Here is a 12,618-nt window from a genome sequence, read left to right as displayed (position 1 = left end):
GCTGTTCTGGGCATGGGGTGTGGAGCAGTGAGTAGAGAGGGAGAAATCCTTGCCCTCATGGATCCAAGAATCCACGGAACCGACGCCGGGCCGGCTGGATGGCTGTAAGTGGAGACGAGCATAAAGCAGGGAAGGAGGGGGGCTACTGTGGAGAAGGGGCCAAGTTGTAGTGTCACTGAGAAGGTGACATTGTAGCAAAGACTAGGAGAAGGTGAGGCAGTGAGCTGGGTGGACAGCTGAGGGAGGAGTGTCTAGGCAAAGGGGATGTCAGGTGCAAAGGCCCTGAGGCAGGAGAGAGTGGGCTTGCGGAAGGAGCACCTGGGAGACTGCGGGGCTGGAGGGGAGCTGGAGGAACGGAAGTCAGCACAGGGCAGCCCTGTCGACCCCCGTAACGCTCGGCTGTGCCCTGAGCGAGATGCAAGTCTTAGGGGACTGTTGGTGGAAGAGTGACACGAGCAGGCAATCCCAACCAGCCCAAAGAGCAACGGCGCTCCGCGGTGGCTTAGACTAGGAGGCGGTGAGAAGTGCGACACCAAGTAGGGGTCTGGGTGCAGGGTCTGGAGCTCAGGGGGCGGGGTCTGGGCCGGACATATTTGGAGGTTGTCAGAGCACAACTGGTATTTAAAGCTTTGAACCTGGATAGATTTCCAAGGAGTGAGTAGATGCTTAAGAGAGAAATGCCACCGTCTATACCCTGGAGAGCTCCCGGCTTTATGGGCTGGGAGACAAGAACAAGCCAGCAAAGGAGGTGGCCAGAAGCAGTGATGAGGGAGGAGAAAGGGCTAGGGAACCGGCCGGAGCCGCGGGCACATCCGAGGAGGTCTGAGCGCCCATCACCGTGAGGGGCGTGAAGGTTTTCGGCGGCTGTAACAGGTGTCTTCCGGTTGCTGCTGTTTCTGGAGCTGGGAAAGAAGACCCCGAGCTGAGGCCAGGGTGGCGCACGGGGCAGAGACTGGAACAAGGGGCGCAGGCGGCAGGGGTGTGGCCCGTGGCTAGAGACGCTAAGGCGTCGGGGACAGGGTCACACCTGCGTTACCCGGCTGCAGGGCAAGTGCTCCCCCCCAGAAGCTGTAGCCATGGAGCAGGAAGGAGGCGGATTTAGCCAGGATTGGCATTATGCCAGAAAAGAATTCCCCGCAGGAGAGGGGCAGGGGTTGAGGGTGTGCGGGAGTGTGATGAAAATGAAGAGCACGGACAAGGGTGTGGAAGTGAGGCCACAGAGGGTTCTGGGGGAGCTGGAGGACCGTGGGAGGCAGTGGGCTTTGGGGCACCTGGAACAGGATGCGCTTGTTGTCAGTGACAAGCTCCAGGCCGTGCCTGTGGAAGGGAAAGGCTGAGCGGGCCTCTGGAGTCGCTCCCTGAGCCTCAGTTTCCTCATCTGTAAAATGGGAATAATAAAGGCACCACCTGAGAGACTGCTGAGGGTTAAACGTGGTGTGTGATCACGTTCTCAGGATGGTGCCTGGTGAACAAGAAGCACTGGACGGGCGCCAGCTCTTGTCCTCACCATCATCCCCGGACGAGGGGCGGTGGAGGCCGAGCCAGGGCTGCCAGGACCATCTCTTGGCGGGAAGGTGTCCAGGCACTACTGCGGAAGTAGCAGGAGCGTGTGGTGAGCCGGGGGCTGCGGGGAAGGAGGGAGGGGCAGCGGCAACCCCGTGGGGAGCGCCGGGGTGACGGGGCAGGGGTGGTGGTCCGGGTGCCGGGCTGCTGTGGCCCAGTGGCACATCGGCCTCCCTCCTGCGGGGGCGACCCCCAGAGGGCAGTGCAGGATCACCTCTCGGCCATACTAGGTCTCCCCCGGCTGGGAAGCCGGCTCTTTCTGGAACCCCTCCACCTGCCTCGATTGGATTCGACTCTTAAAGCCCCTGTGTATCTTCTTTCCTGGCCCGCGGCCCTGGATGGAAAGCGTTACGGGCCCGGCGCTGCCCTGAGCTGCTGTGTGCATGTCAGCTCACTGAGCCTTCAGAGCAGCCCCAAGAAGTCGTTACTATGAGCAGCTCTGTTTTACAGAGAAGGAAATGGAAGCCCCGAGAGGTCGACCAATTTGCCCAAGGCCACACAGCTAGGAAGGAAGGGGCTGAGGTTCACATCGGTGAGGATTTGGTGCCAGGACCGGGGCTCTGATCCCTCCGCTGTGCGGTGAGGGTACACATGCTCCCTGATGCTGCAAACAGGGTCCCAGTCCTCCCTCCCTTCTCGCCCCGTCACCAAGATCTGTTGTAACTTACTGGTACTGGGCTCCGCCCCCTGGACATCAGCTCCGGGAGGGCAGGGACCTGGTCGGCGTGCACAGGGCACTTGGTGACCACCGTTGAGTGGGGACCGGGTGACTGCACGTGGTCACAGGAGGAGGGAGCTCGCTCTGGGCACCCGCCGGGCACTCTCGTCCCTGGATCTGCTCCTCCCGCCACGTGGCACCAGGGTAGGAGGCTGGAGCTGGGGGCACTCCACAGGAGAGTGCAGTTCGCACACCTTCTGGAGCCAAACCACGTGTTCCTTGGGGCTCAGCCCCTGGCGAGCGGTGACAGGGCCGTGGGTGGCTTGGGACGCCTGTGGTGCCCCGTATCCCGCGCCATGTCTCCGTGCTCCCCCCAGGACCCGCCCCTCCTCTGGGTCGTGGCTCGTCCCCTCCACTATCCAATGCCAGTCGGGCCCTGCGCCCCACGGGGGGAGGGGGGGCGAGAAGTGAGTGCGTCTAGCATCAAGGCCCAGAGCTGAGAAAGGGGGGCGGAGGTGGGCAGGGACCCCAGAAAGAAGCAGAAGAAAACAGAGAGGAAGCGAGGGAAGGGGAGCAGCTGGGAGCACCAAGAGCACAGGAAGAGGAGGGGCTGAGGAGGGGCCTCGGGCCTCGGGAGCTGGGGTCCCGGGCAGATGTATGATTTACAGGATATTAACTGCTGGGAAGAGACTGCAGCTGGAAACCCTCTAAGTGTCAGCTAAACGCCTCAGAGAAAACCCTGTCTGCGCAGGACTCTGGGAACAAAGGTTCCACGGAAACATCTTCCGAGGTGTGGAATCTCTGGGTGACTCAAGGACCTCACGTTCAGACACCGAAGTTGTGAAACCTGAACCCCCGTGAGGCTGTTGAAGTGTCTCCTGGGCCTGATGACAGTGGAATGTTGACTTACCGAGCGTGAGTCGTCGTCCGCGGTACCTGGGAAGAATACCCAAGTCACCCCAGTTACAGCATTATCGATCGCCGCCATCGCTCTGTGACCCAACCCAGCTGCGCCTGGCCGGGAGGAAGCCAGCCCTTGGCGAAGGCTGCCTTCCTGGCAGCAGCCTCTGCGGTCACGCCAAGCCGCAAGCCCTGTGTGGTCGAAGTGTGCAGAGGTGTCGGCCCCATTTCACAGTCACGGAAACTGAGGCCGCCGGGGCCAAGGCCTCTCCTGCAGCTCAAACCCACGGCAGAGAACCCGGGGAGAGAAAGGCTGCCTGGAGGAGGCAGTGGCCTCAGGTGGCTGAGGGTGGGAGGGGTGTCCCCTGTGCCACCACCTTGGCACTGGGATGGTGGCCACTCGCGGGGCATCTGTTCTGTGTGGGCAGGTGCTGATGGCGGCCCTTGCGTTATCTCATCAACCTCAACAAAGCAGGTGCCACGATCTCCGTTTTACAGATGGTGAGACTAGGGCACAAGGAGTTTGTCACTTGCCCAGGGTCACTCAGCTAATGAGCGGCAGCCCTGGGTTAGACCAGCCCTACGTGACTCCAAGTCCACGTTCCTTCCAGGGTGACCTGCGGCCTTTCCGTCCCCCTGATGTAAAGCTAAACAAGCTTAGTGAAGGAACCTGCCTTGTCTTAGCGGGTCCGTTTTAACGCCCTGTGTGTGCCCGCGTGCATGCACGCACGGCCATCTCGTCAGCAAAGGTTTGCGCTGGGAGCGTCCGCGCTGCCTTCTGCCTCTGTTACGCTGCGGGTGGCGAGCCGGGCCTGGCCCTGGAGAGCCGGGAGGCCAACGACGGCTGGCCCACCCACGAGCCGGGAGCTCTCCATGCTCTTAATCAGTAAGATATGTTTCTGGAATAAAAACCACATCAGCATTTTCATTTTCAAGTTCAGACAAGGATTTTTTTTTTTTCCTTCCCAATTTTCCCTTCACATGGGTGAGGCTAATCCTCTTGCCTTGACTGACAGGTCTTTAGGCTTCGCCGTACACATAAAGAGGCGAAGAATCAATGAGAAGAGCACGGGCTGGGGGCCTTCTGTTCTTCCTGACATTTTCAGGTTTCATGAAGACCACAACCTGTAATTACAACGCAGAACGTTTAGAAAAGTGATAGCAGACCTGCAGCGGGGCCAGCTCTGCCGTGCGTCCCCGCCAACACACGGGGAATGTGCTGAAGGTGGCTCTTGCCCTTCCCCTGTTTAACCTACAGATTGTCACCTCTTCCTGAGGATCTGCCCTGTGGGGTGGGGACAGGTGGTCCGCAGGTAGATGGGCCCCCCCACTGGGAGCGGGGAGGGGGAAAGCTCGACAGAAGCTCGACTTTGGGAGAAAGATGAACTAGGATAATGAAAAGTAGAGATTAACGGGGACCAGGAAGGGGGAAGTGGGACGGAGAGGAGACTGGGGCACGCCGGGAGGGCCCAGGTGTGGGCCAGAGCTCCCAGAGAAACCACTCACAATCCCAGAAAAGGAAGATCTGGAAAAAGCCTCTCTTTCAAGAGTAGGGGAGCCTAACCGTGGTTACAGAGTAAATATTAGAGTTTCCTCGCCCCCCCCCCCGCCTTAGTGCTTTTAGTGCTTAGAGTATATCCAAACTAAAAGTCTTTGCTCCTGGACTTGAACCGGACTTATATTTAATTAAAAGGGGTGCAGGTGGAGGGAGGCAAACTCAACGCAGTAAATTTGCTGGGCATATGTTTGGAAGCAGAGCCCCAAAGGCTGAGTCAGGATTAGGCGGGTAAAGACGAGGTAAAGGGGCTGCAGGCAGAGCTAACGGCGTGTCTAATTCCCAGCGGTGAAGTCGAGAGAAACTTCAGTCCGGCAAGACTCAGTGGGGTTCTCGTGGCATCATTCTCAGCAGCGTGATTCTCACTGTGGGGTCTGTTCCAGGCATTGCTGGATGTCTGACACCCCTGCCCACTCAATGTCAAGTGACAGCCCTTAGTGGTTGTGACAACTCATGCTCCCACACACTCCCAGATGCCCCCTGGTGGGGGGGCCGGGTTCTGCCAGCAGAGAACTAGCGGGGTAGAAACCAGGCGCGTGCGCACTGCAGTGTGCGTGCGCGCGCCGGTGTATGTGTGCACGGAGGGGGGAAGGATGGCGGTCAGAGACGAGGGTGTGAAGAGGCAGGCAACACCTGGATCAAACTGCCTCGAAAGTCATATTGCGGAGTAAGCCGCACTTGGCAGTAGGGGAATGACAGGGCAGACTTGTGCTCTGGAAAGGTCACTCCGGCTGCCACGTGCGGCATGCTTTAGAGGCGTTGAGATCAAAGATAGAGGCTTGGGATTTTCTTTGTGGAAAGATCAATCGCAAATTCAGTTGAACAGACATAGGGCTATTTGGATTTTCTATTTCTGTTTGTGTCCATTTTGATAAGTCATGTCTTTAACAGAAATGATTTACGTGTTCAGTTTTTTTTGGCATAAAGTTGGTCACGTTTCCCTCATATTCCCTCATTCCTTTTAACGTCTGTAGGATCTGTAGTGATGTCCCATCTTTCTTGCTGCTCTTTGTGGGTGTCTTTTTCCTCGAGCATGCTCCCTGGAGATATGTCAACTTTATTAATCTTCTTAAAGAACCAGCTTATGGCTTCACTGATTTTCTCTGTTTGCCCGTTTCTTATTTTATTGATTTCTGCTTTTATCAGTATTGCTTCCTTCCTTCTACTTACTTTCTGTTTCATTAGCTCTTCTCTTTCTGGGTTTTTACAGTGAAAACTGAGATCATCAATGTTAAATCTCTCCTCTTTTCTAACAAAGCATTTTAAAGCTCCAGATTTCCCTTAAACACTGTTTCAGCTGCATTTCTAGAATTTTCATACACAGTTGACCCTTGAACAACACAGGTTTGAACTGTGCAGGTCCGCTTATACTCGGATGTTTCTCCAATCCTACAGTACTACGCGAACCTCGGATACGGAGGCTGACAGTAGGACTCGAGTATCTGTAGACTTTGATATCTGCGGTGGGTCCTGAAGCCAATCCCCTCAGATACCAAGGGATGTGACTGTATTGTGTTTTCCTTATCATTTGAACGTTTTAAGTTTGTTTTATAACTTCTTCTTTCACCCACAGGTTATTTAGCGGTGTGCTTTTTAATTTCCAAATATTCAGATATTTTCCAGGTATCTTTTTGTCATGGGTTTTAATTTAGTTCTGTTATGGCCAGAATTTAATTCTGTATGTGAAATCATACACATTTTGTATGATTTCAAGCATAAAAATACTACAATAGGATACAATTCTGTGAGTAAAATAAGGTGGAAATGCAGACTCCAGAAGACAAAGTAAAACTATTATTTCCAAACATTAGAAGAAAAGCACATTCACTTTTAAGATGGATTATGTTGGGAAACACATTTTTCTGTATTTCAATTCTATTAAAATCATTTAAAGGGGTGATGTAATAGTGCTCTTTAAAGCATCTCTACTATTTGTTGCAAATTATTTTTGTAACTATAAAGACTCAAGATAAAAATGTTGGTGTAGATTTCTTCAAAGTTCTTTTAGTGAAATGTGAACAAAAAGTTTGAAGACAACTGAGCTAAGTAATGAAAGGGTATCTGGAATTTTTTTTAAAGACAGTTGAAACTTGAGCCTGTTGGAAAGGAAGCAAGAAGGAGGGAGAGGCTGATGATACGAGAGATGCTGCCTGATGCTGAGATCCCTGTGGGAATGGAATGGATGTCACCACTGCATGTGTGGAGGGACCTGCCTCGAAAGAAGGTGGGGCTCCTTCACGTGACAGGAGGGATGGAGGAACAGGTGGGTGCAGAGGAGGAAGGCTTGACGGTCTGGTGCTGAAAAATGTTGGGAGTTCCTGTTCAAGGGCCCTGGTGAAGTGGAAAGTGAGGGGAGACAGTGGGGCCAGACGCTGGGCGAGAATGGAGGTTTTGCCGAGTGGCTGTGGAGTTCCAGGGGTGCTGATGGTGTGATGGGCATGGGTATGATGGGGCGCCACTATGCACTCAACAGGCCCTTGTGTCCCTCTGGACACTTACCACGGCCGTAACTGCACTTTTGTGATGATCTGATAAATGTCTATCTCCCTCTGAGAACTGGCAGCGGCACGGGGACCACTGACCACCTCGTCCCAGCACCCAGCACAGTACACAGCACTTGCTGTTTGTGGAAGGGAGGGACAGCTGGCCGAGCGTCGGGGTCATCAGAGCAGAGCTCTGTGCAAGTCATTACCGAGATTCCAGCGACCTGCTGTGTCGGGGAAGCAGCCTTGCCTCCCTCCCCCAGCGCCTCTCCCGAGTCAGTGGTCCTCTTACAGGAAGTGAACTAGGCAGTGGCTGCAAAGCCCAGCGATTGGTGGAAGGTGCAGATTAAGGAGAACCTAAGTCTTTGGAAACCTCTTGGAGGAGGAGGGTGTTACGGTGGCTTGAAAAACTGAGCAGGACTTAGGAGCACAGTAGGAGGAACCCAACCCGGATCCAGTGGAAGGCAGCAGGGCGGGGCTGGAGCCAGCCCTGCCTCTGCCCTCTGTGGGCGGGAGTAGGATTCCCTGTTCTGCTCCTGCCACCCCACCCTGTGGGAGCCCCAGGAGAGCTGCCATTCGCTGAGGCTGAGCATATTCCGAGAGCGAGGCCCCTTACATAAACCGTCAGATCAATCCTCACCTTGATTCTGGCCTGACGGCTAAGAGGGAGACGCTGATGCTCGGAGACGCCAGGTAACTTGCCAAGCTCAGACTCGGGAATGGGACCTTGGTCCGAGGCTTTCTGCTCCACCAGGCTGCCTCTCGCCTGGCCCGTGTGCCAACAGCTTTGCTTCATCCAACACGTCTGCAGCTGCCAGAGTGAGAGTCTCCTGCCGGGGGCCGGAGAGCCCCACACCGTCTCAGGCCGCGGCCCCAACTCCTTAGGGAGGCTCGAGGTCTCCCCAGCAGGGAACCCTTCAGCGGCGGTGAGGATGTTCTTTCCTGGTTCCCTGCTTAGAGCGCCTTTCCAGCCCACACCCACCGCGAGCTGCCGCCAGAAGCCTCCTCCAGGAAGCCTCTTCTGAACACCCTCTGTTCCCATGGTCACCTCGGGGCGGGAACCGTAGCTCGTTTCCACGTCTGTCTCCCGACATTACAAAGGGGGCTCGTGGAGGACAAGGGTAAAGCGTCTTATTGCTTCAACCTTCAGCAAATGCCGAGCCCCGTGCACTTGTGTTAATTTCCTAGGGCTGCCGCAACAAGATGACAGACCGGTGACTTACACCACAGAAACCCTTCTCCCTGGAGGCCAGAGTCTGAAATCAAGGTGTCGGCAGGGGCGGCTCCCTTTGAGGCCTCTCTCCTGGGCTTGCGGACGCCCGCCGTCTTGCTGCCTCTGTATGGGATCGGCCCTCTGGGCGTGCAGGGCCCTGGGGTCCGTGTGTCCAAATTTCCTCTTCTTACATGGAGACACCAGTTAGACTGGACTAGGGCCCACCCTGACATTTTAATGAAATCACCTCTTTAAAGGCCTGTCTCCAAATACAGCCACATTCTGAGGTGCTGGGGTTAGGGTTTCAACACATGAATACGGGGTGGGGGTATGATTCAGCCCCTAACGGGGCTAAATACGCAAGGGACGTCAGACACCGGCCCTGCTCTGACTGGCCTGCTAGCCCAGTGGGGATGCAGGCAGTCCAACAAGCAGCTAACGTGGGCCCCGGCGGGCAGCAGCGCCATCTAAGTGTCCCTTCCCCGGTGGCCACCGCGACAAGGCACGTGCACGTCCCCCACCTCATGGACCCTCACAGGACCCTTAGAAGGCGTGATGGTGCGTTCTGTGTCAAGCTGACTGGGCCACGGCGTGTCCAGACAAGGGGTCAAACATGACTCTGGGCGTGCCTGGGAGGGCGGTCCACACCAGCATCTGGGTAGGTGGAGCAGACGGCCCTCCCCGGGGAGGCCCGAACGGAACAAAAAGGCTGCCACTCCCCTGGGAAAGGGCTTCTCCTCCTGCCTGCCTGCCTTGAGCTGGGACACTGGCTTTTTTCCTGCCTTTGGACTTGAAGTGAAACTGGCCCTTTCTGGGGATGGAGCTCGCAGGCCTTCGCACTGAACTTACACCACTGGCTCTCCTGGACTTGCCGCTAGCCACAGGCCGCAGCTCCTTCCGTCAACCTCTTAGGGTGTGTGTGCACATCCTGTAGGTTCCATGTCCCCGAGAATCTAACACAGGCGCTGCAGCATCCTCGTCGTTTTACCGACAAGGAAGCCAAGGCTCATGGGGACCTTTAGGCCTGCAGGCCTTCATCCAGGGCGCGGGGGCTCCACCCCGCCTTTCCTGAGCCCCGGGGCCTCACCTGCTGCTCCCTCCTGGCCCCCCAGACAGTGAGCCACTCACTGCACGAGTCAGTCCTCCAGGCCCTGACCTGGCCACACATTTCAAGCAAGGACTCCCAAAGCTCCCTGCCGTGGGGGCCTCTTACTGAAGGGAAGGCGCCCTGGGCTTCACACCCCCGCGCCCCCGTCGCCATCCCCCGCTCTCTGCTCGTGCCCTGGCTTCTCTTTCTTTCTTGAATTGCCCTGGCTCCTGCCCTGCCTTCATGCTCAGCTCTGGGATCCGGACACGGTTGGCTCCTAAGGCCTGACCCCTGACACTCCCTCCGGGCAGTGTGGAGTGTATTCTCAGGCCACCTTATCCTTCAGGACATTCCAGCCACATACATCTGCCCAAACAGCCCTGGGCCGCACAAGAAGGGGGCTGGGGACGCTAGAAAGAAGGGCCAGGAGATGAAACCCCTCCCACGCAGGGCTCGACATCACAACTCTGGGTGTTGTGACAGACTGTGCCAACTGTCCCCACCACCCACTCTGCCTCCTTCCTGTGGTCAGGGACCACCAGCGCCCTGAGGGGGGCACACGGCCACCCGACTAGACACAGCCCGGCCCAGCTTCACTCAGGACCGAGTGTGGCCGTGGGGCTAAACTCGCACCAACAGGAGCGTGTAAGATGTGTGCTTGCCCTTCCCTCTCCTTCCTTCTTCCCAAAGGCAGGAAATAGGCACGCGGTAGTCACCCAACCTCAGCTGTGCAGCGGTGGCACCTGAGGAGACGGCAGAGCCGCCAGACACAGAGGAACTGGGCTCCTGCCGGCCCCCAGGGCTCTCGGTCCCCAGCCTGCTTGCCCGTCTGCCTCGAGTGACAGCCCAGAGGCCACTCATCACATGATGAGAAGGAAGCATCAGTCTGGTGGGGCCACAGTATTTTGGGGTCTCTGTACAGCAGCTCAACTTGCACCCAGGGGAGCAGGGGAGCATTTTTGTTAGTGTGGAATATAGAACATGCGGAGAAGGACACAAAACCAAGTGCACAGCTCAGTGAACGATCACAAAGTGACCACACCCATGTGACTGCTCTCCTTGCTTCTACGGTCCTATCTGCTGAACTTCAAAGAAACAGTCATACAGTAATCATCTGTGCGTAGCGTCTTTCACTCGACATTGGGAACCCACCCCTGCTGAGTGTGGCTGTCGAGTCTCACACTCTGTGAGTGTGTCACTGCTGAGGACACTTGGGTTGTTCCCACGTCCTGGCCGTCACAAATAACGAACGTTTGCATCTCGTCTGTGCCTCTGGTTCACCGACGCATGCATTTTTGTCAAGTATGATCCTTGCAGTGGAATCGCCGGTCACACTCTACGCTTATCTTCAAATTTAGCAAACAGTAAATGCCAGATTGTTTCCCAAAGAGGTTGTGCCAGTTTACACTCCCCCAGCAGCATTCGAGAGTCCCGTGTGCCCCACATCCTCACCAATACACGCATGGCATTGCTGGTCTTAGCTATTCTGGTGGGGAGCAGTGGTATTGCATTGTGTTTTTTTGTTTGTTTTTTTGCGTTACGCGGGCCTCTCACTGCTGTGGCCTCTCCCGTTGCAGAGTGCAGGCTCCGGACGTGCGGGCTCCGCGGCATGTGGGATCTTCCCGGACCGGGGCACGAACCCGTGTCCCCTGCATCGGCAGGTGGACTCAACCACTGCGCCACCATGGAAGCCCTGCATTGTGGTTTTAATTATTTCCTTGATTACTAAGGAGGTTAAGTACCTTTTCGTGTGTCTGTTGGTGAAATGGGTATCTTCTGTGTCTAGTGCCTGTTCAGGTCTTGTCCCCATTTTTTTTCCTAAGTTTTTAACGGATACATATTCTTTCTTTACACATTTGGGATATGAACCCTTTGGCAATTACGTATGTTTCAAATCACTCCTCCCACTGCCTTTTCAGTCTCTTAAAGGTGATTCTTTAGTTTTTAATAAAGCCCATTTTAATCGCTTTTGTAACATAGTTAAGAATTCTTACCCTAAGGTTGTGAGACTTATTTTCTAGAATTTCTAGCATTTTGCTTTTCCTATTCAGGTTTACAATCCAACTAGGAACTGATATGTTCATATGGTACAAGGTAGGTAGGGGTCAATTTCCTTTACCCTCTATAGATATTCAATGGTCTCAGCAGGATTTTTTGGAAAGATCACCCTTTCCCCATGCTCTGTAATGCCACTTTAAACATATACCCAGTCTCCATTTGTGAGGGTCTGTTTCTGGACTCTGCTCTGCTTCCTTGGTCCATTTACTTATCCTTGTGCCAATAAAATACTGTTCTAAGGATCTCGCTTTGAATAGTTTTAACCATCGCGTTCTCCTTTCAGTGTCTTGGCTATTCTTGGCTTTTTGCATTTCCTTCAGAATTTATTTAAAATTTTTACTTTCTAAGTATTTGTTGCTAGTCTGTAGAAATTCAATGCATCTGTGTATATTAACCTTGTATCCAGTAACTGGCTATACTCATTGATTCATCCTACCATTTTATGCACAGACTTCTGCATTAGCTATATAAACAGTCCTGAGTCCTCTTCCGATTACTACCCTTCCACCTCTTTTTTGGGATGTTTTCCATCAGCTCTTTCACTTTTCCAACCTAAGTGGTGAATTGTGACTAACCTTGCCTTATTAATGTCAAGAGGACAATTTTCAACATTTCTTCATCAAGTTCGGTATGTGCTGAGGGAGTTTTTGGAGATGACTCCTTATCAGAATAAGGAACTTCCCTCCCGTTCCTAATTTGCTAAGGTGTTTTAATAATATGTTGGATGCTGAATTTTATTGTGAACTTTTTTCTGCACGAATTATGATTTTGTCTTAATTTGTTAATGCAGTTTACTACTTTAAAAAAAATGTCATCCCGATCTTGCATCTCTAAAGTATAGTTTGTTAATAACGTGCTTAGGATCTTTGGATCGATGTTCACACGTGAGATTGGCCGTTGCTTTTCTTCCAATAAACTTTTCACATCTTGCTATCAGGATCATGCTGGCCTTAGAAAGAGTTCTGAAATGTTCTCTTTTTCTGGAAGAGTTTGTGTGTGGTTAGCAGTGTTTCTAAAATTTGGTAGAATCTGTTGCTGAAGCTGAGCCTGGAGTTTTCTCTGTGGAATTTTTAAAGATTCAGTATTTTAAATATTATAAGG

The 12,618-nt window shown here is 54.0% G+C and overlaps 1 protein-coding gene across 4 annotated transcripts in view; it reads left to right on the top strand.

The window, feature by feature from the left end:
• The window catches only part of WNT7B (Wnt family member 7B), a 123,687-nt gene that overhangs the window by 91,750 nt on the left and 19,319 nt on the right, over positions 1–12,618 (top strand). The window lies entirely within an intron of this gene.

The sequence above is a fragment of the Pseudorca crassidens genome, chromosome 11, assembly GCF_039906515.1.
Source record: "Pseudorca crassidens isolate mPseCra1 chromosome 11, mPseCra1.hap1, whole genome shotgun sequence".
Taxonomy (NCBI): domain Eukaryota; kingdom Metazoa; phylum Chordata; class Mammalia; order Artiodactyla; family Delphinidae; genus Pseudorca; species Pseudorca crassidens.
The sequence above is the reverse complement of the archived record's forward strand: the minus strand, read 5'-3'. Positions and strand labels throughout refer to the sequence as shown.